This window comes from Peromyscus maniculatus, chromosome 13, assembly GCF_049852395.1.
Source record: "Peromyscus maniculatus bairdii isolate BWxNUB_F1_BW_parent chromosome 13, HU_Pman_BW_mat_3.1, whole genome shotgun sequence".
Classification (NCBI taxonomy): Eukaryota; Metazoa; Chordata; class Mammalia; order Rodentia; family Cricetidae; genus Peromyscus; species Peromyscus maniculatus.
In genome coordinates, this window is record NC_134864.1 from 40,533,084 (window position 1) to 40,555,185 (window position 22,102).

Sequence of the window (22,102 nt, forward strand, 5' to 3'; positions counted from 1 at the left end):
CTTGGCTGAGACCCATCCACTTCCTTGTTTTGCCTGCTGCTTTTCAGACAGGTCTCTGACCCTTCTCTTTCTGCCTGTGGGCTCAGGACCTTGACTCGCTCCTAACTCTCGCTGCAGCCACCTCTGACATGGTGGGGGATGCCCACCCAGCATGTGAGGGTGTGCAGGGATGGATAATTGGGGCTGAGATCCGGGAGAAGAACCAGGGGCGCTGGAGGTTGGTGACTCAGGAAGAGAAAGGAGGAGGGATTTGTGTGTGCCCTATGTGACAGCGACAGGGACAGGGATGTCTGTATTCGGGGACAAGTGTCTGTCTGCATTTGGATGAGCTGGTTTTCCAGTGGCCTCTTGGGAGAGCTGGCTGTGACTCATCCCTTCCCTTATCTGCATGGATAAGGGCTACATCTCAGCCAAGTGCCCAGGCTCTGGTTCAAGCAGGGGCTGCTGGGCCAGCAGCTCTTCTTGCTTAGTTAGCCAGGACCCCATTCACAGGTAACTCCCAGGAGACGATGCAGCCCAGGAAAGAGCAGTCTGTGCCTATCACAGGGGCCCTTGCTGGAGGAGGTGTGATACTCATGCTCTTGTTCTGGATAAACATTGCTTGGGCTCTCACCCTCCCGAGAATCCGGCTCAGAAGCTGCTAGGCATCTGGGCTGGCAGCCAGGGCTCTCCTACTGCCGCAGACACGTGCCAGCCGCCATTCCTGCCTGGCCCATCCCACGGGCTAACTTTGTGCCCTGAGGCGGGCTGGATGTCTCTGACTCCCCTCTCAGCCTTGCTATTCTGATGCCCCCTTTGCCCACTGTGGTCTCCCTGTCTCCTTCCTCTGCAGTTGCCTTTCTCACTCTGCGGAGGCGCCCCCCCTCTTCCTAGCCCCACCCACTCTGCCTCTCCAGCCAATCTGAGACCTGCTCCTCCTCCCTGTTTGGAGGGTGCTGCCGGCTCCAGCTTTGCCCTGTCTTGAGCTTGGATCCTATACCCTTCAGCTGGCTTTTTTTTTTTTTAATTATTAATTTTTAAAAAATTTATTTATTTATTTATTTGTGCACATGCCATGGTCCATGTCCTGTAAGAGTCCCATCTCTTCTTCTACCATGTGGGTTCCCAGGATCAAACTCCCGGCGTCAAGCTTGGCAGCAGGTGCCTGTACCAGCTGAACCGTCTCATGACCCTCAGCTGGTTTCTTTGGCCCTCACAGTTTGTGCATGCTGAGCCCTCCTGAGGCTCCTGTGGAGGCCTGAAGAGGAAGGAGGGCAGGGATTGTTGGCATCCCTCCTGAATGTTCCCGCCAAGCTTCTCTGACCTGGGCGCCAAAGGGCCTGGCGGGCATCTCTAGGTGCCAACCTCGCCTCCTCACTCTGTGCCGTATCCAAGACAAGTGGGTGCTTGTCTGATGGTGGCGGGAGCAGCAGAAAGAGACGTCAGGCCGATTCTTCCCTCCTAAAGCCGTCCTTTGGGGTTACTCCTCTGGCCTCTGCTTCTCCCAGCCGGGAGTCTCTGAAGTTTAGCAGACCTGCAGCCACCCCTGTTGGAAGCTCCTACAGGATGGACAGTTCTGTGTTGAACTGTTTCTTCCTTTTCTTCTAGTTTGCTAGAGTTCTAGAGCTCCAGAGCCGAACAAGACCTTAGTTCACGGTTCTGAACCTGAGGTGGCCACAGCTCCCGGTGATAATGTGACGGAAGCTATGGATGCTGTTGTTAGGGAGGAAGGAGCGTGTGCATGCGCGCACAGCTGCTGCACACACAGACACTCTCCTGCATCTCTCCATATTTACCCTGGCTCCGGTCCATCTACTTTGTGTTTCACAAATAAGCACCCCAAGGCTCAGAGAAGGGGGGTGGCCTGCCCAGTGTCACACTTCATGTAAGTAAGTGTCAGAGCTACCACTTTATCTCAGGTGTCCCGGCCCCAGACGGGTGGGAGTTTCGCCCCCAAATGCAACTTTGGCTTTTTATCTCCTGCAAGATAGGAGCCTGGTTGTTCGTTGGCTCCATGTTGATTCTAGTAGTTTTGGACAAGTGGCATCAGGTGAGGAGCTGGGGACAAGGCAGAAAGCAGGCAGCACTTGCTCTTGCCCCAGGGGACTGTCCTTGGGTGGGAGAGATGAAGAGGGCTGCTCATGAGATCTGGAACACATACTCCTTCCCTGGTCCCAGTGCCAGGGGTCGGCGAGGCAGGTCAGCCTGTCACGGGATGACAGCAGAGTGATTGGCAGAGAGAGGAAGTAGTGCTTCCGCAGGGGGCTGGAGCAGAGGTAGGGGAAGGGAGAAGAAGGTCTAGAGGAAGGAGTACCATGCACAAAGGTCCTGGGATGGAGGGTGGCTGTTCTGGTTCCTTGTCTAGGCCATGGTGATGGTGTGAAGGGAGCAAGCGCCAAGTCAGGAGCCCGGGCAGGTGAGGCGGTCTTTTGGGAAGGAGGTGACGAATGGAGAAGGCAGAGTGAGGCCGAGGCTCTATAGGATCGGGGCCACTGGGAGAGCGTGGAGGTAGAATAAGATGGCAGCGTGACTCCTCAGCTTACACATAGGGTGGCTTAGGAGGCCCAACCCATTCCCCGGCTCAGTTAGAGTATTTCACAGAAGCGTGTACAGACGCCCTACCAACTCAGACACTCGTATCTTTGTGCTCCACAAGTAGAGTTAGGAAACAGCCATCGGTATGCCTGTGATTCAGGGGGCTGAGGCAGGAGGACCATGAGTGAGGGGATGGATTGGGTTATATAGTGAGATCCTGTTTCAGATAAAGGGGGAGGGGTCATCTGGGGATATGGCTTGGTCATAGAGGACTTGTCTAGGTATAGAAGACCCTGGGTTTCATCACGAGTTGGGGGAGGGGAAAGAAGAGAAATTGAGTTTTCCAGCCCAGCACCCTGACGCTCTCCTTCCTGCCTCCTACGACTCACTGATTTCCCCTCAAAGGGATGTTCCCTGTCTTGCCTTCTGTTAGCACAGACTGGGCTGGTATAGGATGTCTCATGAATGGAGTGCTTATTTTTGCACCTGACTTATAATCCACACTATGGCCGTGACTTTTATCCCTATTTTTGTACGTGGCTGTAGATTGCTCCTTCTCCTGGCTGGGTGGTGTTCCACCATGTGAAGATACACGATTGATTTACCTATTCCTCTATTGGCGGGCCTCGGGGGCTCTTTGTGACTAACTTCTCTGATTATTTTCATATGTGGCTTTTGGTGGTCGTATGTTTGAATGCCTGCTGTGTACATGTGTGACTCGATGTTGATGGTTTGTAGGAAGACCCAACAAGAATCAGGGGGCTCTTTCTATCAATGAAGCATGCCAGGGATTTTGGTAACAGCATTAGCGATATCTGAGGAGGGAGAAGAGACTCCCTGGCACGCCAGTGTTTCGCCCTATGACCCTCTCTGCAGCCCCAGTGTGGGACTAGGGAGGGGGAAGAACGAAAGAGCTAGAGTGACATTTCAGCCGGGTAGGTGGCACTCAGCTGACTACCTCCTTCTCAGTTGTATGTTCTGTCTGGGGCGGGCCCAGTCCCTGGCAGGAACAGGAGGGTATGAGGCTGAGGGTGGGGCCTCATTCCTTCTCTCTTTCCAGTGGGCAAGAAGCCAGCTATGGCCTCCTTGCTTGCTGTATGAACTTGCCAATGTCCCCTGGCAGAGTGTGGTGCCAAGGGCAGGCAAGCTAAGGCAGCCCTCGGGGGAACAGAGGAGAGTAGAGGTTTCCATCTACTCAAGAGGCGGCTGGTACCCAGGGTCCTCCCCCTTTTTAGTATCCCACCTCTGATTCCCAATGCCCTTTGTTTCCAGAGCCCCAAGACCTGATGTTTCTGACCGGTTGTTACCTATCTTAGCCTGAACAGCCCCGATGTCCGGAGCCCTATCCCAGGACAGGAAAATAGATGAACCCCACTTCTGGGTATCTGTGTACCTCTCTGGCTCTCTCTGTGTCTCTGTCTCTCTGGTGTGTGTGTGTGTGTGTGTGTGTGCGCGCGCGCATTGGTGTACCTGCATAAATGTGGGGGCCAGAGGGGTTAATATCAGCTGGTCTTCCTTGATTAATCTCCACCTTATTTTCTGAAACAGGGTCTCACTGAATAAGAAGCTCATGGATTTGGCTAGTCTGGCTGGCTGATGAGCTCCAGGGATCCACCTGTCTCTACCCACTCCTTCCCAAGTGCTGGGGCTTAAGGAAGCATGCCACGCATGCCAGAATTTTATGTGGTTTCTGAGGATCTGAACTCGGGTTCTCATGCTGGTACGGCAGGTGCTGTGCCAACTAAGCCATCTCCTCAGCCCCAACTCCATGTTTCTTTCTGGCCAGGAATGGGAGAGTTGGTGGGCCACTCTGGGAATATTTATTTTCCCCGGTTAGTCTGTATGCAAGGGTCTCATATCAAGGTTAAGTTTCAGTGAACTTGGTGTCCCAGGAACTTAACAAAGGTTTTATAGCCCACATGTGCTCAGTAATGGTTACTCAGTGGATGGAGGGATGCCTGGTTAAGGCAGAGAATCCCTTGGAAGGAGAGAAGACCCAAATGGAAACCCACACCCATGTGGACAGGATTGGAAAGGGATGTCTTGCCATCCAGTGGGGCTTTTTGATCTCTCCCTCAAACTTGGGCTCCACCCAGGCTTGAGTTCTTTGAGTGCTTAGCTGGAGCGTGCGTGTGTGAGGCTAGGAACCAGAGTTTGACCAAGGGGATCAAGGTCAGGTGTGGTTGAAGGTCATCAGAAGCACGTGCAGGATCGAATGACGTCAGCTGATAGGACTTGGCCAGGTTTGAAACCGCTGAGATGGGAAGATGTGATTTGGCAACCAGCTAGGGCTGGCAGCGGGTGGCAGTCAGGGGAGACTGGAGAAGGTGTCTCCGGGCTTCCGGGTAAACTTTTGCCTTTGCTCCAGCACCCTTTGCAGACACTTCTGCCTGTCCTTATCCACTCCCATTGCACCCTACTCATCTCGACCTAGCTGAAGCCGGAAGGGTCAGGAGTGGCCTGGAGGAGCCCCAGGCATGGTCTTCAGAGTCTTCAGATGCACCTGAAGCCCCATGTTCTGTGGGCTGTGGTCCTGGGTGCCATGATGATTTCGCACCCAGAAGGAGCCTCTCAATTCCCGTGTGTCTGCTCACCTTTCCACCTGTCTCTTCCCCCATTCAGCCTTCTTATTCTCTCTCCCATGGCCACCCTTTGTCCCTCAGACACCTCGTTTCTCCTCTCGCACCCACCCATCCTTTTCAAGCACTGTGTGTGTTCACACTGCTTCACTGAGAGTCTCAGTCAATTTGTGCTAGGGTGATTACATCTGGGATGGATGGTTTCATTTCTTTCTGCCTTTTTTTTCTTAATTTTTTGAGACAGGGTTTTACTATGTAGCTCTGGCCAGTCTGGAACTTGTTACATAGATAGACCAGGCTGGCCTTGAACTCACTGAGATCTACCTGCCTCTGCCTCCCGAGTGCTGGGATTTAAGGTATGCATTACCCCGACCCAGCCATTACAGGGTCTCAGATAGTTCAGGCTGGCTTTGAACCCGCTATGTAGCTGAGGATGACCTTCAACTTCCAAGGGCTGGGATTTCAGGCATTCATGCCACCAGGTACAGTTTATGTGGTGCTGGGGATGAAACCCAGGACTTTAGGCATGCTAGGCGAGTACTCTACTCCTGGGGTCCATCCCCAGCCAGGAACTACATTTTTCTTTATCATTCCTCTATTAATGGGCTGCTAGGTTGTTTCCCTAATTTAGCTGTGTGAAAAGTGCTGCCATACACATCGATGCCTCTGCCATGTCTCTGTGACGTGTGAACGTGAAGTCCTTTGGGTAAATACTCAGGAATGCTACAGTGGAGTCAGATGGAGGAGCTATTGTTAGTGTTTTGAGAAACCTCCATACTGACTTCCACAGGGGTGTAGAGAAGTTCCCTTTTGTCTGCATCCTAACCATTCGTTGTTGATGACTGTTATTCAGACCGGAATGAGTTGAAATTGCAATGTAGTTTTCTTTTTTTTTTTTTTTTTTAAACATATTTATTTTTAGTTTATGTGTTTTGACTATATGTGTGTGTCTGGACCACAGAGCCTGGGGAGGGCAGAAGAGGGTGTAGGATCCTCTGGAACTGGAGTTACAGGTGGTTATGAACCACCATGTGGGTGCTGGGAACTGAACTTGGTCTTCTGAAGGAGCAGCCAGTGCTTTTAACCAGTGATCCATCTCTCCAGCCCCTTGCTGTAGTATTTTGTTATTGAGATAGGGTCTCACTGTGTAGCCCTGGCTGTCCTGGATCTCGCTCTATAGACCAGGCTGGCCTTGAACTCACAGAGAGCCACTTGGCTCTGCTTCCTGAGTGCTGGGATGAAAGGTGTGTTTGGTCACACTACCCTGGGTTCCCTCACTTATAGTTTTAATTTACATTTCTCTGATGGCTGGTGGGATTGGACATTTTTTTTTTCAAGTGTTTATTTGTGTTTCCTCTTTTGAGGACTGTTTGCTTATTTCATTAGCCCATTTGCTAACCGGGTTATTTGATTACTTATTTATTGTGTGCAGTGTATGTATGTGTTTGTATGGCTGTGTATACATGTGTGTGAGGGTGTGCTTGTGTATATAGAAGCCAGAGAGCAACACCAGGTGGATTTCTTAACCATTTTCAATCTTTATTTTTTTATTTTACAATTTTTTTAAAAAAATTTATTTATTTATTATGTATACAGTGTTCTGTCTACACCCAGAAGAGGGTGCCAGATCTCATTACAGATGGTTGTGAGCCACCATGTGGTTGCTGGGAATTGAACTCAGGACCTTTGGAAGAGCAGCCAGTGCCCTTAACCAGTGAGCCATCTCTCCAGCCCCGTATTTTACAAATTTTTTACAGTTTTTTTTTTTTTTTGTGTGTGTGTGTATGTTGAGTATGTGTGTGTTCATGCTTGCATGTGTGTAGACACGTGACTATGTATGTGGAAGCCCAAGGTTGATGTCAATAATCATCCTGGATTGCTCTTCTACCTTATTCATTGATGCAGGGTCACTTAATCGAACCCAGAGCTCATTTATATGGCTAGTCTCCTTAGCCAGCTTGCTAAGCCACCTTGTCTCTGCTTTTTGAGGCTGGAATTAGGTGGTCTGCCATGCTCACTCAGCACTTTATGTGGGTTCTAGGGATCCAGAGTGCTACTCAGGCTTGCGCAGTGAGTGGTTTAACTGTTGGGCCATCCCCTGAGCCCTACACCTTGACTTTTTCTTAAAGTCTTATGTTTATTTTATTATTTAGTTATGTGGTTTGTGGTGTGTGTGTGTGTGTGTGTGTGTGTGTGTGTGTGTGTGTGTGTGTGTACCATAGCACATGTGTGGAGGTGAGAGGATAACTTAAAGAAGTCATTTTTCTCCTTCTACTATATCGGTCCTGAGGGTAGAACTTGAAGTTATCAGACTCGGCCGGAAGCACATCACTCAATGAACCATCTCTCTGGCCCATCTACCTTGAGTTTTGAGGCTTGGTCTTCTCGCTGAACCTCATTGGCCAAGCCAGGCTGGCTAGCCAATGAGCTCCAGGGATTTGCTTTCTCCCTCCCATCCTCCCACCCCTTTATCCCCTGCCCTCCTGGCTGGGATTACAGACGGGTACCTCCACCACCTGGTTCTTAAGTGGCTGCTGGTTCCTAACTCAAGTCCTAATGTGTGTGGCGGGCACTTTAGCTGCGAACTGCCTCCCCACCCTTGTTATTTAGTCTTTTGAGTTCTTTGTATGTTCTAGACATTAATCTTCTGTCCCATGTAGAGCTGGCAAAGATTCTCTCCCATTCTGAAGGCTGCCTCATTCCTCGCTTGTTTTCTTTACTGTGCAGCGACTTTTTAATTTTATGAGGCCCCATTTGTCAGTTGTTGGCACTGTTTCCTACGTGACTGGAGCCCTGCTCAGAAAGTTCTTGCCTCCACCTGTATCTTGAAGTGTTTCCCTCCATAGTTTTAGAGTTTCAGGACTTTCATTAGGGTCTTTGATCTATTTGGGACTTATCTCTTCACTCAGTTAACATTTCCCTTTGCTGGACCTTTCCTTTTGTGGGAGACTCTCTCCTGAGGTAACAGCCAACTCCAAGGGTAATGGCATTAGTCCATCCATGGGAGCAGTGTCCCAGGGAGGCTCACCTTGCAACCAGATGGGCCGTCTGTCCAGATCTGTCCTGCCTGAGGTTGTCTAGGAAGCCCTCACAGAGGAGGTTGCATTTCAAACGGGATCTTCAGAGATAGTAGCCGTTCACTGACACTAATCTGAGGCCCACGGCCCTCAGCCTCTGTGGCTGCTGGCACTCCCCACGCTCCAAGCTCCAAGTGAGCCCCGCGGAACTGCTGAGCCCCTTCCCACCTGGTGAGCTCAGTCGGTAGAGCATGAGACTCTGAATCTCAGAGTTCGTGCCCCACATTGGGCGCCAGATATTTCAAGAAATCCATGGAGTCTGCTTAAAGGGTAAAGGAATTTATTAGGGAGGAAGACTTACTACAGCATAGGAGATTTATAGTAGGGTCCTGGAAGCCCGAGTACAGCCTCATGCTGTTCTCTTCCCTGAATCCCTCTTAGCATCCAAGCTCACAAAAGAGAGAAGATGGCAGACTACACACCTCTCAGGTCTTAAGGGTAGCCCGGGGGCCACACTCTAAGGGCAGGTACTTCAAGGTCATAGGTAGGTAGGAAAGTTGCCTGCTACATCTCTAGGGGTGGTGCTTCAAGGTTGTAGATAGAACAGTTATCCACTACAGAGGGGAGGCATGGGCAAGTCAGTAGGATTCAGAGCTTGGAAAGGTTAGAAGGTGGGGAAATAGCCTGATGGGAAGGGGCTTGAATGCAGAGATAAAGGATTTGGCCTTGAGACTCTCGTGAGCTGTAAAGAGGTCTTGGAGGTTGGGGGGAGGATGGAGGGGCTCTACATTTTAATCTGTTCAAGGCACAGGGTAGAGGATTCATGGAGGGCAGGGCATGGAGTGACTGGAACAGTCTTTCTCATGTGGCAGGACCGCATAGGAGTTTGTATGTTGTGTGTGTTTAGGGGTGGGGTTTTGTGTCAGCCAGCACTTCCTCCTCCCTGAGTGGATCTCTGGGAAGCTGTCTATCTGTCCTTGTCCCTGACTTCACCTCTATTATGACCCCACCCCCACCCCAACTCCAAGAACTTGGGCTGGGTGGGGTAGGTTGTTAAAGCCAAGAACTCATCTAGTATGTCTGGCTCTCTGCCTTGTCCTTTTGGCTCCGTTCACCTGCTGCCCAGCCCAGGCATCACTCCCAGGGGACAGGCCTGGCTTTGTTGGGACCCTGAGACCTGTGCCAGGCATGTGGGTCTTACCCTTGCAGAGTTGCAGGATGGGAAATGGAGGGCTGAGTAGGTGTAGGGATATCAGGACATGGGTCCCGTGGAAGTCTGAGTGTCGACGTCCTGGGCTGGGCACAGCTTAGCCCCACTGGCCACGGCCCTGACATGTTCCTTGCAGGTTGGGAATGGGGGAGCTGGTGGTTTATGGCCAGAGGTACAGAGAAGAAGTGGGTAGGAAAGAGCCCTCTGGCCATATCTCCTTTCTCTGGTTGCCTCTGGCTCTGCACTCTGGCCTGCTTCTGACCTGGGAGTCTTCCTCTGCCTTCTTTCTCGTGGCCTGCTTCCATGTTCCAACTCTGTTCCTCCCTGTGTATCTGTTTTGCCAGGGCAGGGCGGCTTCTTTGCTGTAGAAGAGATCGTGTGGGGTGGCAGCTTCCCAGTGGGCTTGGGAATGACACTGAGTCCAGCTTGAACTTTTTTTTTTTTTAGCAGTTTTAGGACTGTGCGTAGGCAAGTATATTCTATAACTTCTGTGTGCCTCAGTTTCCCCCACTGTCCTAACAGCCGTTAGTACAGTGGATGGCATATTGCCAACATTTGATAAAGGACAGCTGTCTTTGTGGGCATCATCATCATCGTTATTGCCATTGAGTGATAGTATTCACCTGGTCCTCCAGGAAATAAGATGCATCGGAAGCGGAAGCGTGAGGAAGTGTGAGGGCCCGAAGTATGAGGACCTTGCCAGAGGTCTGCCTGCTGGGGTGGAAGGAGTGGGGAGGCTGAGAGTCTCTTCCTGCTACAAGTCTGCCCTGAGAGAGTGGGGTGGAGGTGGTGGTAGTGGGGGTGGAGGAAGGGCCAGGCTTCTTCACTCAGAGGAGAGTTCAGGAAGGCTAGTAGAGTCCACGGGGCAAAGCTGCCCATCAGAGAAGTCCATAGTGCTTTAGCATGGCCCTCTCCCTACTATCTTGGAGGTCTCTGTGGGATGCTCAGCCTTTGCAGACAGTGTGGTGGATTGCAGCAGGAACCGGAGCCTCATTTCCAGCTGTGCCTTTGTAGGACACAGAGTGGACTGGAGCCTTTGGTGTGTGCACGATGGCTTGGGGAGCAATGGGGGATGACTCAAGTGTCTAGAAGGGATGACGGTGTGTATAGGTGGTCAACGGCCCATTCTAGGCCTTCTGGCTTCTCACTGCCAGGTTCTGACTTTGGCACGAGTGCCGTCTACCTCTGTGAGTTTGATACTTAGAGCAGAGTGTTGATTCCCTCTGATACCTTTCCTGCCCTCCCCATCCTGCCTTTTGGCTTGTGTGCCTCGGTGTTGAGGGGGGAAACTGAGGCACAGTGCACTGGGCCAGGGAAAGTCCCAGGGTATGGCATTTAGAAATGGGCAGTCTACTAGTCCCCCCCCCCCCCCCCGCCGCGCCATCCCACCCCAAAGTTCATGCTGGGCGGGCGGGTGATGGGCAGTTGGACTTGACCCCTGACATTCACCTTGACTGTTCTCTGAGCTGGTCGGAGTGTGGGGCAGGGGTGCCCGGCAGTGGGCAAGCTGTAACAGCAGCAGATGAATGAAGTGGGAGCAAAAGCAAATGTTTCTGGGCACCAAGCTGAGGCCATCTGTGGGCGGTCGGCTCGGACCTAGCCAGACCAGACTGTCCCCCTCCTCTCCTGCCCCCTCAGCTCCCACCGCAGCAGCTGGCAGACTGCATTGAGACACGGGAGGCACCCAGACGGCCTCCTGACCCCCAGCTACTCACTATGCGAAGCATGGCTCCTTTATTCCCTCGCCTTTTAAATGGAGCCACAGCAGGGGGCCGTTTCTCTGTGCTTCTCTTGTTTCCTACAAAATTCCTTCCTGCGGCCAGGCTACTTCCAGAGGCTCAGAAAGGAAGCTGCGTGGCGGCTTCTGAGGATAGGCACCTGAGCATGAGGCTGCCTGGGTGGATCATTTCTTACCCCTTCCTAGCTGTATCCTCTGGGCAAAGCGACTCCACGTCTCTGAGCTTCAGTGGCCTCAGTTGGGAAGTAGCGAGAATGGAGCCCACTACACCAGGCGTCTGGGAAAGAGCCAGCTTCGAGACACATGCCAAGCTCTGGGACGGGGGCGGGGGGCGGGGCAGGTGGCACTGTCTGTGCCTGCCTGCACTCTGTCCTTCTTGGCATCTTCTTTTGCTCTATAGTCTGCAGGCTGGAGTGCTGAGGTCAGCTGGGGATGGTGGAGGAGCAGGCTGGCCTGGAAGCTCCTCTCTGGGGGGGGGGGGGGCGAGGAAGGGGGGGTTAGGCATCAGGTGAAGCATGGGGACAGATAAGCTCATGGCAGCCCGGATACAAAAGGAGGGGGGGCTAGTGGTGAAATATCTTGTGCTGATCAGGTGGCAGGTGTGAGATGGTGGAGCTGGAAGCCCGGGAAATCAGAGCCAGCACACAGGCCTTGCATTGGTGAGGAGTGGGGGAGCTGAGAGACCGGGGGAGCTAAGAGACTGTGGTTTCCAGCGTGTTGCAGGTGCGCAGCTAGGCTCAGTCTCCTTCTGAATCTGGAAGGCCGTTCTGGGACATCTGGTTGACCCCCTCCATGCGTCTGCATGAGGCCACTCTTGAAGAGTGGGTCTGCTTATGTGCAGAACCCCATGCTTGGGGTCTCTGACATGGCAGGTGGGCAGTTAACAATGATGGCCACGGATGCCTTTGAAAAACAGCCTTTTCAGGCTGGGGAGATGGCTCAGAGATAAAGGCACTCGCTACAGACAACCTGCGTTCAATCCCTGGGTGGTTATTCTCTGACCACCTCTCATGAACAGTGGTGACACTCCCTGATTAAATACATAAAAATAATCTTTTCTGTCACCCTGCAAAGTGTTGGACGCTGTCATGACTATCCTGTGCTGTGCTGGGTAGTTGAGACACGGGAGGCCCCCAGACAGGTACCTCCACCTGGGCCTTTTGAGGGGAGGGAGTCTGGTTGAAAGAGGTCAAGGTCTTGTCTGATTAGTCAGCGGTACTTCCCCCCTGGGAATCTCCGTGGGAATCCCCAGCCTGGCCCCTTCTTAGCACCTGCCCCTGCCTCAGCCAGGTGCAGAGAGGAAGGGGACTGAGAAGCGGTCTGTGGCTACCACCTTCTTTGGGGGACAGTGTGGGGTTAGATCTATGTCCGCTTTGCATGGTGATCCACCCTTCGCTTGTCTCTAGTGAGTGGGTGGGCACTCCAGACCCCGGTTTTCCCCCCACTCCCATGGGAGCATGAGCCACACTCCCTGGGAGCCCGCCCTGTCCTCCCTCCCCCTGAGCTCTGTAGCTGATGTGTGGGGCTGTGAAAACAACCTCCATCTTGCTTCCCATACCCACAGACGGGCATTTCCAGCTCTGGGGTCTCTATGGTCCCCTCCCTTCCTTCTCCATTTATCTCCCCCTCTGAGAGCCAGAGGCCCTTTGTAAAGGTCTTTGTGTGGATCTGAGCTCCCAAGCCTGCCGAGGGACAAAGGGACACCCTTTCCCCCTCTCCATTGTCCCCTCTCTTCCCAGGAGGCCCTGTGCCCTGCATCCCACCCCCAGTCAGCTTGGCTTATTTCCTTTGTAATTTAGTGAAGTAGAGATGGGTGTTGAAAGGGTTCGGGGGAGTCTGGGGCCCTGGACCAAGGCTGAGTGGTCCCAGCAGGAGGAAAGAGACTGGGTTCCTTTGGGGAGGGGGTCCTCCAGGTTCTGAAGCAGGTTGAGCAGGGGGTCAAGTCATCAACCCTGCTGTCCCCGTGTGGGTGTGATCTCCCCCACCACCTCCTTCTCTCTCTTTTGGTACCTGTCTCCCATCTGCTCCTATCTCTGGTCATGTCTCTTTTCTCTGCCCCCAGATCACTCATTATCTGTCTTGGAGAAACCAGGCAGCTCCCATCTTCATCCTTAATGCCAGTTCTAAGGAGGCCCCTTTCCTTCTCCCCCCTCCCCCGAACATAGATCCCCTTTCCCCTGCCCTCCCCTGCCCTGCAGGGTCTCCCCTGGGGCACTGTTATTCCCTTTGCCCTGGCCAGCCTGATGACCCCAGCTGGAGTAACTTTGACTGGCTGCCTGCTGGGTTCTAGATAAAAATAGATAGATACTTGGTGACTGGGCCAACGGTGGAGGCCAACCCACAGGTCTCTCGTGGCCTCCTTGGGACACATGCTCTTCTGGAGCCCTGGGGTCTCCCCACCACCTTGCTGCAGTGGGGAATCTGGAGCACCATGGACCCCAGCAACTCTCAGGAGGGAGCTGCTGCTGGTGGCGGATGGCATACAGGCAGAGAGAGACAAGCCAAGGCCAAGGCCAATGCAGGAGTCCTAGTTGGTGGCCTAAACCCAAGGGCAGCCCAGGACATTGCAGGCACAGCACGGCATTCCAGGCCATGGGCAGTGGCTTGGGCCACAGTGGATTGGAGAGCCAGCTCTGCATACATGAGTTGCCAAGGAGCAGCCCAACCTCTGAGAGCGGCCATTTTCCTATGAGGAAAATGGAAGTCATCTGTGTCTTGGGCCACAATTGGGCGACCTCTGGTGGGTCAGCAGGACTCCCTCTGTAGGCTCCCCAGGCTGGTAGGCTTCCTCAGTCTTCGATTCCAGCCTTTGGTCCCTCATCTCTTTCTCTCTGAGTGTGTACATCCTCCTCATAGTCAGGTCTCCGTTCCCTTGCTGGTCTCAAATGTGGTTAAGCTCTTGCTTGTGAGCTCTGGGACCTGAGAGTCTTGCCGAGTCCAAGAGAGGAGAGCCCTGCTCTTTTGCAAGAGTGGCACAGGGAACATAACATGTGGCAGACACAGGCTCAGTTGTGGCTCTGCTGGGGCTTCAGGGCCTTGACATTCTTAAGACCTTCAGGTTCCCTAAAGGCTCTCTCTTCACATTTAATACCATCCTGTTCTTATTCCATGAATATGATTTCTTCCTTCTTCCCCCGAGGGGATTGCGATCATCTCCTTACGCTGCTTCCTCCAGGTGGCTTTGGTTCTTTATGGTTTATCTGGAAAGCTCGTCTCAGATGCTTGGAGCCCAGTTTTCTGTTCAGGGTCTAAATTAGGAGCACAGAGGGAGGATCGATTGCATCCCGCTGCCAGGCTGGACTGTTTTCCCAGGCCAACTCCTGTCCGTGTCTTTGGGTGTCTACACTTGGGCTTATTGGATCTCTGAGAAGACCCTACTTCCTTGCCACCCAGAGGAGTGAACACACACTTGCCTTTCAGTCTCTGTCCCATGTCCCCAGGCCCAGCACCATCTCACTCTTCTTTGGACAAGAGCTTCCTGTCTCTGGAGTTGAAGAAGAGATCTGGATGGTGATGGCTTCTTCAGTGTTTCTCTAGTCTCCCTGTTTCAGGTTCACATTTATCTCTGTCCCCAATCCTGTCTGTGCTCCTCAGTCCTGAGCCCTACGGGGACTGTCCTGGGAGGCCGGCTTCTTCGCTGCCACTCTTGAGCCTGCTTGGGATTTTGCATGCCAGGACTTACAGTGTGCCACTCACCCATCTCCCTCCAGCTCCCCAAAGTTTGACACCGTTGTCAGGGGTGATAGTGAAAACATTTCACAAGTGATCTAGGGGGTGGGTCAGCCCTTTCGTATCGTATCGGGACCAGGGAGGCCTAGGGCCTTGGAAGGATGGTGAGATGGCTGCTTCCTGGCTGGGGTTGAAGAAGTTCAGGGCTGGCTCGTTCACCTATGAAGTGGGGGGTGAGCCTGCCCTGGTAGAGGGAAGCTGGCTGGAGGGGGAGGCTGGCTGGAAGGTCGCTTTTCTGGCTTTGTCCGTGTGTCCCCCATTTCTCCTCTTCTACCAGTTTTCTGCAGTGCGGCCTTGAGGCCATTCGTGGGTGGAGAGTGGGAAGTGGAATGGCACAGGACACACACGGGAAGATGTGTCACTGTCCGCTGGAGCTGTGAGCAGAGACTGGACTTCCTGTCTGGGAAGAGCCGTGAGACATCCTGCTTGCACAGATGTGGTGGTGGATTAGCCACTCCTCCTCAGAGTCTCTTGCTCTCCTCCCCAGGAGCCCCTTCCTCAGGAGGCTTGGTCTTCCACTGGGGACCAGGGTCAACCTACTGCAGGAGTAGAGTTTTGGGGGAAGGGAAAGGCAGGAGGATGTCATCGCTGTCATTTGGGGTCCAACATGGCCAGGCCGCTCCCGTAACTTCTGCTTTTCCAATTCAGGGGGAAATCCTTGTGACCCTGCCCTGCTGGGTGGGCTGAGCATGACTTTTCTAATCCAAGGCCCTTGAGGGACAGACCCTGTCTGCCCCCTTTCTCCTTGTCCCTAGCCCCTCCTTTGAGCATGGAAGCCAGCAGTGGGGTTCCTCTGTGTCCCCCAGGTGGCTACAGTTCCCCCTTGCTTTTCCACCCACACCCTCAGCTGCTGAACCCTTTCCTCTACCTCCCACAGGCAGAAAGCCTGGGGAAGGACGTCTAGAGCCAGGTGGGAGGGCCCAGGTGTGGCCCAGCTGGGGAAGAGTTGGATGGGAACAGCTGTCTGGTTGGAAAGTGGCCTCATTCCCCAGGGGGGCTGACTACTCAGACCTGTGGATGGTAGGTATGAGTTCTGGGTTTTGCAAGATAATTCCTTGGCGGGTGGAGAGCTCAGTGGGAATGAAGACTCTGGATACAGGGTTTCCTGAAAAGGTGAAGAGGAATTTATGAGATTTTGGTGCTGAAAATGGGAGACTGTGTTAGAGGGGTTTAAAAGAGGAGTGTAGAGAATGGTGTGTGTGTGTGGGGGGATATACAGAAGTCGCTCCAGCAGTGTTACATCTCATTGGAAGTGCTTCCTGCTGTCCAGCTTAAGTATTTTCTGCTTCAGTCCTGGCTTCTTTCCTCCCATTCATCCTTGTGGTGGGGGTGGGGTCCCAGGAGTTCATTACTGGGCTTCCATTTCTGTCTCCTCTGATGCAGAGGCCGCCTCTTGCCCCCCCTTCTCTTGGACCCAAGCCCCTTCCTGCAGTCCATCTTACCTCTTCTTTGGCCCCCTTCCCATCCTTCGCCAGCACTATTTTCGAGTCCTCTGGGGACACCTGGCTCCTCTCCCTCAGTGTTCATGCCTGGCTTGGGATATGAACTGCGTGTTCTCGACACTGTGCTCTGCTGGAGGGCCCTGGCTGGAGCGCTGTCTGGTGGATGAGGTGGTCAGTGTAGAGTTGGCAGGCTAGGAAGAGCTGTGGGGAACAGGTCCAGGGCATCTTCTCCAACTGATCCCAGGTCTTAAGATACTTGTCTGGGCACCGAAGGGTGCCTGGTATATCAAGCTGGTACAAGCATTTCTACATTTAACTCACTCCTTATGCTATCCTGGGAGGTCTGTTCTGTGTCTCCATTCTACCGAAGATGTTAATAGTAGCTCAGGATAGGGACACAGTGTCCTCAAGGTCATGTGCCCCACGGGTTCCAGGGTCAGGATTTGAATGCTAGTCTCTTTGTAGCTTTTGTATTTGGGTCTTTCTCTCTGGGAGATGAGAGGGGATAAGGGAGGTGATGCCCATTTCATAGATGAGAACTCTGAGGCTCCTAGAGGGGCTGGGGCCCAGTTGGGTCTCTTCACAGGGCCAGATAGGACCTTCTTCTCTCTGGTCTGCTTGAGCCTGGCCAGGCACATTCTTCCCTGAAGCTACCAGACAGAGCAAGAATAAAGTGTGTCAGAAGAGCCAGGCAGTGGTGGCGCCCGCCTTTAATCCCAGCACTTGGGAGGCAGAGGCAGTCAGATCTCAGTGAGTTCAAGGCCAGACTGGTCTACCGAATGAATTCCAGGACAGCCAGGACTATTATACAGAGAAACCTTGTCTTGGGGGAAAAAAAGAAAAGAAAAAGAAAAAGAAAAAGAAAGAAAGAAAGAAAGAAAGAAAATGTGTCAGAAACTAGGCTTCTGGGAGGATTCTGGAGTAGGATTGGGAATTTTGGGTTAGGGTGAGGAGGAATCCAAATTGTACCACTCAGATTGGGGGAGGGGGGTCAGCAGACCTCAAGGAGAGTGCCTAGCTTTGACTTGAAGGATACAGCTGTTTAGAACCAACCAGGATACTGGGGTGCCATGTTTCTTGTGTCTGTGGAGTGGGAAAGGACTTAACATCTATGAGGATGTCTGACCACATTGCACCATCTAGGACCCTGTTCTGGACCCTGTCCTAGGTCCCTCTAAGGAGCCATGTGTCCCAGGTCGGTGGCCCTGGGGACCTGGCTCTTGACCATGGTGGCTGTAGCCATCTGGAGACCCGAGCTTGGACACCCCTCCCACCCCACCCCCACCCCCAGCAACCCATCTCCTGTGGGTTGAGCCCAGGAAGGCAGCCTGGTCAGGACCTTCTGTTTCTGCAGTCGGTGGATGAGGCCAGGTCTGGCTGGTTTCTCAGGTCGGTGTCCTTGGGTGGCTGGCTGTGCCCTGTGCCATCTCTCTTCTTCCTGTGTTCCTCTCTTCTCTCCCTTGCTCTTTCTAGAAGGGAGGAGCCAGTTACCTCCTCCTTCCTCAGCTTGCCCCCCCCCCCCAGGTCTCCCTGTTCTGCCTCCTCTTCCTGCTCTAGTCTGTTGAGGTTCTGTTCAGCCCCCTTCCTTCTGCCAATTTGGAGTCTTCTCTTGGGGGTCTTTTCCCTTTTTCTGTCCCCTGTGCCCTAAAGGGGCCTGTCCCGATGATCTGGCTTCTGCCCGTATTCTCAGAAACCTGTAGGCTTCAGGCTGAGGCTGAGGAAGGAGTGGAGAGTCAGGGATCCAGTTTTCAGGTCCCCCCCCCCCATCCACTGCTCTGGAAATGGGTTCAGAAGGAGGCCCAGTGAAGTGACATGGTTCAGGAGGGGTAGGCAGAAACTATTTATCTGTCTGTGCCTCAGGCTGCGCCCCATCTCTCCCTCAGGGGACGACTGCCTTTGTCTCTGCCTTTCTTTCTCATCTGGGTTCCTAGTCTTGAGGCTGTAGGTCAGCTTTCTGCCTCTCTGTGGAGTTGGGGGTGAGGCTGGCCGTCGCTGGCTTCCCAGGAGGGGCGGGGCCGCGGAGGTGGGGGCAGGGTACACCGTGATTAGCTAGTGTTGATGCAAAGGGGTTTTCCAGACCAGCTAGCTCTCCCGATCCCTTCCTCTAGCCTCCTTCCTTGTACTTCTTCATACCCTCCATTCATCCCCCGCCTTTCTCCGATCCATCAGAATCAATTAGACCTTGCCTGCTGTAATCTTATTGTGGGAGCCTGGGCTCCCACCCAGCAGCCGGGCTCCCAGGACGGCAGAGTCTCCATTCTGGGCCACCCCGCAAAGAACACTCCAGGGTGAAGGGGTGACCAGGATGACCTCAGGACCCTTGCCCTTCCTTCCCCGCCCTGGGGGTCCCCAGTGGATCAATAGCCTGCTGGGCCTGTCCCCACTCCTCCCCCACCCCCCACCGTTAATCATGTCCTAGGCGGCTGAGTGGTGATGGAAATCATTTGGAAAAGGGCCCAGAGGACCGGGATTCTCAGCCCAGAGAACAGAGTGGTGGGGGTGGGCAGAGGAGGGGGCTTGAATAACATATGCTGCCAGCGTCTGAAGGCATTTATTGTGTAGAAGAGAGTGACCAAGCTGGAAGGCAGACTCAGGGAAACAGTTTGGAATTTGAGGGGGGACTGGAGGTTAGGTATCAGGAGGGACTTCCTGACTTGCACAGATCACAGACCTGGGTTAGCGGTGGTGAAGGGACATCCCCAGGAGGCTAGCCATAGTCCTCCTTCTTTCTGGCTACTATGTTATGCTATGGAAAAGCAATGGACCAACAGCAGGGGCCCTTACCAGCTTGGATACTGGCACTTGCTGGCCATGAGACCCTCGGCAAATCACTGGCCCCTTCAGGGCTCCAGGGTCCCGTGAAAAGCAAGGGTGGGGAACGGATGGGACATCTCTGAGTTTGAGTAGATGCTGGAGGGCTGGTTCATAATAATAATAATAATAATAATAATAATAAGGATCATAATGTCTCTTGTCGGGGTGGGCGGAGTGGAGACATAAAGACCTTTTGGCCAAACTGCAGTTAACAGCAGAGCTCTCCAAGTGAGGGTCCACCACTGGCCAGGATCTGGAAACAAGAAAGGATGTCTCTCCCTTCATACCCTCCTCTCTTCTTTTTCCCTTCCTTCCCTCTTACAATCAAACAGAAACTTACCAAGTAGCTCATGTTGACTGCCCACGTGCGGGACCCCACATATCAGCTCCCCACATGTCAGGGCTAGGTACTAGGGTGCACCTGGGAGTGACTGACAAGTGTCCTCTAGAGCTGGCCTTATGGTGGGGAAGGAGGGGAGACGGTGAAAGGGCGAATAGATATATCAACAAGGAATCGTGCCAAGAACTCAGAGGAAATGAGCTATCAGTGCTCACAGAGGGGCTGGCGGGAATGGAAGGACTTCTGTGGGCTGGCCAGAGGAGGCTGCCTGGAGCTGTTGCTGTTCCTGGAGCCCAGCTGTTTCAGGCCTCTTCGGTAGGAATCCCTGCTCTGCGGTATGCAGAGTGGCCTGGGGCTGGGTGTGAGTTTCTATGCCTTAGGTCTGGTTGGCTAATTGATCATGTGAGTGCAGCTGAGGAGACCCATCTCTGGTGTGGGAGCCCAAGGGCCAACCTGAGAGGGGAGAAGGGAGCATTTGACTGCAAACCTCCTGGGGCCCAGGAGCATCACAGGAGAGGGTAGGGACTCCAGCTCTGATTGTGAGCAGGTGTTGGGATGGCTGGAGCTAAGCCCTTCACGGAGAAGGGTTGGGAGGTCCCCAGAGAGCCATGCTTGGGCATCTCTCTCTAGGTGTGAAAGTGAGACATGGAGCCCGAGATCAAATGCTCAGGGATTCTCCTCTAACAGGAGTTGCCTTTGTCCGGAAAGACTGGGGCACTGCAGCCCTTAGGGGCGAACACAGAGGAGACTCTGTGCTCTGCTGCCAGGTAGGCTTTCCCTCCCACGGCTGTCCCAGGGCACAGCTGGGCAGTGGCCTGCTCTCTTGTTTCCGCGACACCTGCGCTGGCCCCTCTGGGAACACTTTCCTTCCTCCCTTGGTTTGCTATGGGAAAAGGGGACCTCCCTGGCCCCAACCCAAGAATATGTAGGTGTGTGTGTGGGTGGGTAGATCACAGGTAGTCTCCACCCCCACCTTGCTCTGGATTGGAATCTTCTTCCAGTTCAGTTCCTAGCACTCACATCAGGAAGCTCTCACCTGTCTGTGACCCTGGTGATCTGATGCCGTATTCTGGCCTCTGTGGCTACCTGCACACACACACACACACACACACACACACACACACACACACACACACACACAAACGCACGTACACGCGTGCGTGTGCGCGCGTGCGCGCGCGCACGAAATGAGACAAAATTTATTTTTTAAAATACTCAACAAAGCTAGGTAGTGGTGATGCAGGCCTTTAATCTCAGCACTTGCGAGGCAGAGGCTGGGGGATCTCTGTGAGTTCCAGGCCAGCCTGGCCTACAGAGTGAGTTCCAGGATAGCTAGAGCTGTTACACAGAGGAACCCTGTCTCAAAAAAAACAAACAAACAAACAAAAAAAAAACCAAAAAACAACAACAACAACAAATACTGGACACAATCAACTCATGAGAAGACATTCTCACTTTGGCTGACAGTTTGAGGGGAGATAGCCCACCACGGTGCCAGGAGTGTGAGGTGGCAGGACCTTATGCAACCGTGGGATCACAGTGGAGGAAGAAATCCCTGTTCTTTCCATCCCTGATGGACCAGCACAACCTCCTATCCTGTGCCCATATGGAGCCCTAGTGGGGGTGGGGCAGGGAGTGGAGAGGAGGAAGAGCAGGAGGGTGTCAGGGCTGGAAGTCAGGGCTCTGGGTCTGTGGAAGCCTGGAGAGGGTCATGCCTAATGGACAGGAGGTAAGGAGCCATCACTGGATGGTAAGGCATTCACTGGATGGTGATCAGCTCTTTACAAATGTCGCTGGAGGACTGGGGAATGGCTCAATGGATATAACTGCTCACTGCCAAGCGGGGCAACCTGAATTCAACCCACAGGACCTACTGGGTAGAAGGAGAGGACCGACTCCTGCAGATTGAACTCTGACCTCCACGTGCAAGGCCATGACATGGGCATGCTTCCCAAATAAATAAGTAAACAAACAAACAAACAAACAATGTAACGAAAGTGTCACTGGAGAGGGAGAGATGAGAACTGAGGGTCACTGCTGGACCCCCGCATAGAGGCAGTAGAGAAGTCTTTAATGTGGTGTTTGCTAGTGTAGCCTTCTAACAGACAGCGTCCCACCGAGACTCACCTCTTACACCATACTTCACTTTTAACCTACTGTCTCCTGTGTCTGTGCATCTGGTCCATGAGTGAGGAACCTTGCACCTTTGTTCCTGAGGCTCAGAGGTCTAGAAGCGGAGCTGGAGCGGGTAGGTGGGATGGATACCAAGAAGCTACTGGGAACTGGATGGAGTTGCTGGTGCCCTGAGTGACTTGGAGGGAGTAAGGGGAGCAAGATTGGAAGGAGAAGGTGGGCACGGCGGCTTAAGCCTGTGATATCAGCACCCGGGAGGCAGAGACAGGCAGATCTGTATGAGTTCGAGGCCAGCCTGGTCTGCGTAGTGAGTTCCAGGTCAGCCAGGCTGACACAGTAAGACCTTGCCTCAAACAAAACAAAACAAGAATGGGAAGAGACCTTTGGGAACTGGAAGCTCACCCTCACTCTTCCTCCACGGAGTTTTGAAGGAAAAGGAAGTAAAAGGGGTCCTTGCTAGAACCTTCCAGGAGGTTATGGAATGGCTTTAAGAGGTGTGGAGATTCTGTGGCGACTCTGGTGGAATTAGGGGATCCCTGTAGGGTTATGCTGACTCTCCTGAGTTGAGACATGCATGGTGTGGTGG

At 53.2% G+C, this 22,102-nt stretch overlaps 1 protein-coding gene across 5 annotated transcripts in view; it reads left to right on the plus strand.

Moving 5' to 3' along the window:
* Nucleotides 1-22,102, plus strand: part of Tns1 (tensin 1) — a 230,800-nt gene that overhangs the window by 1,827 nt on the left and 206,871 nt on the right. The gene's annotated exons all lie outside the window — the stretch shown is intronic.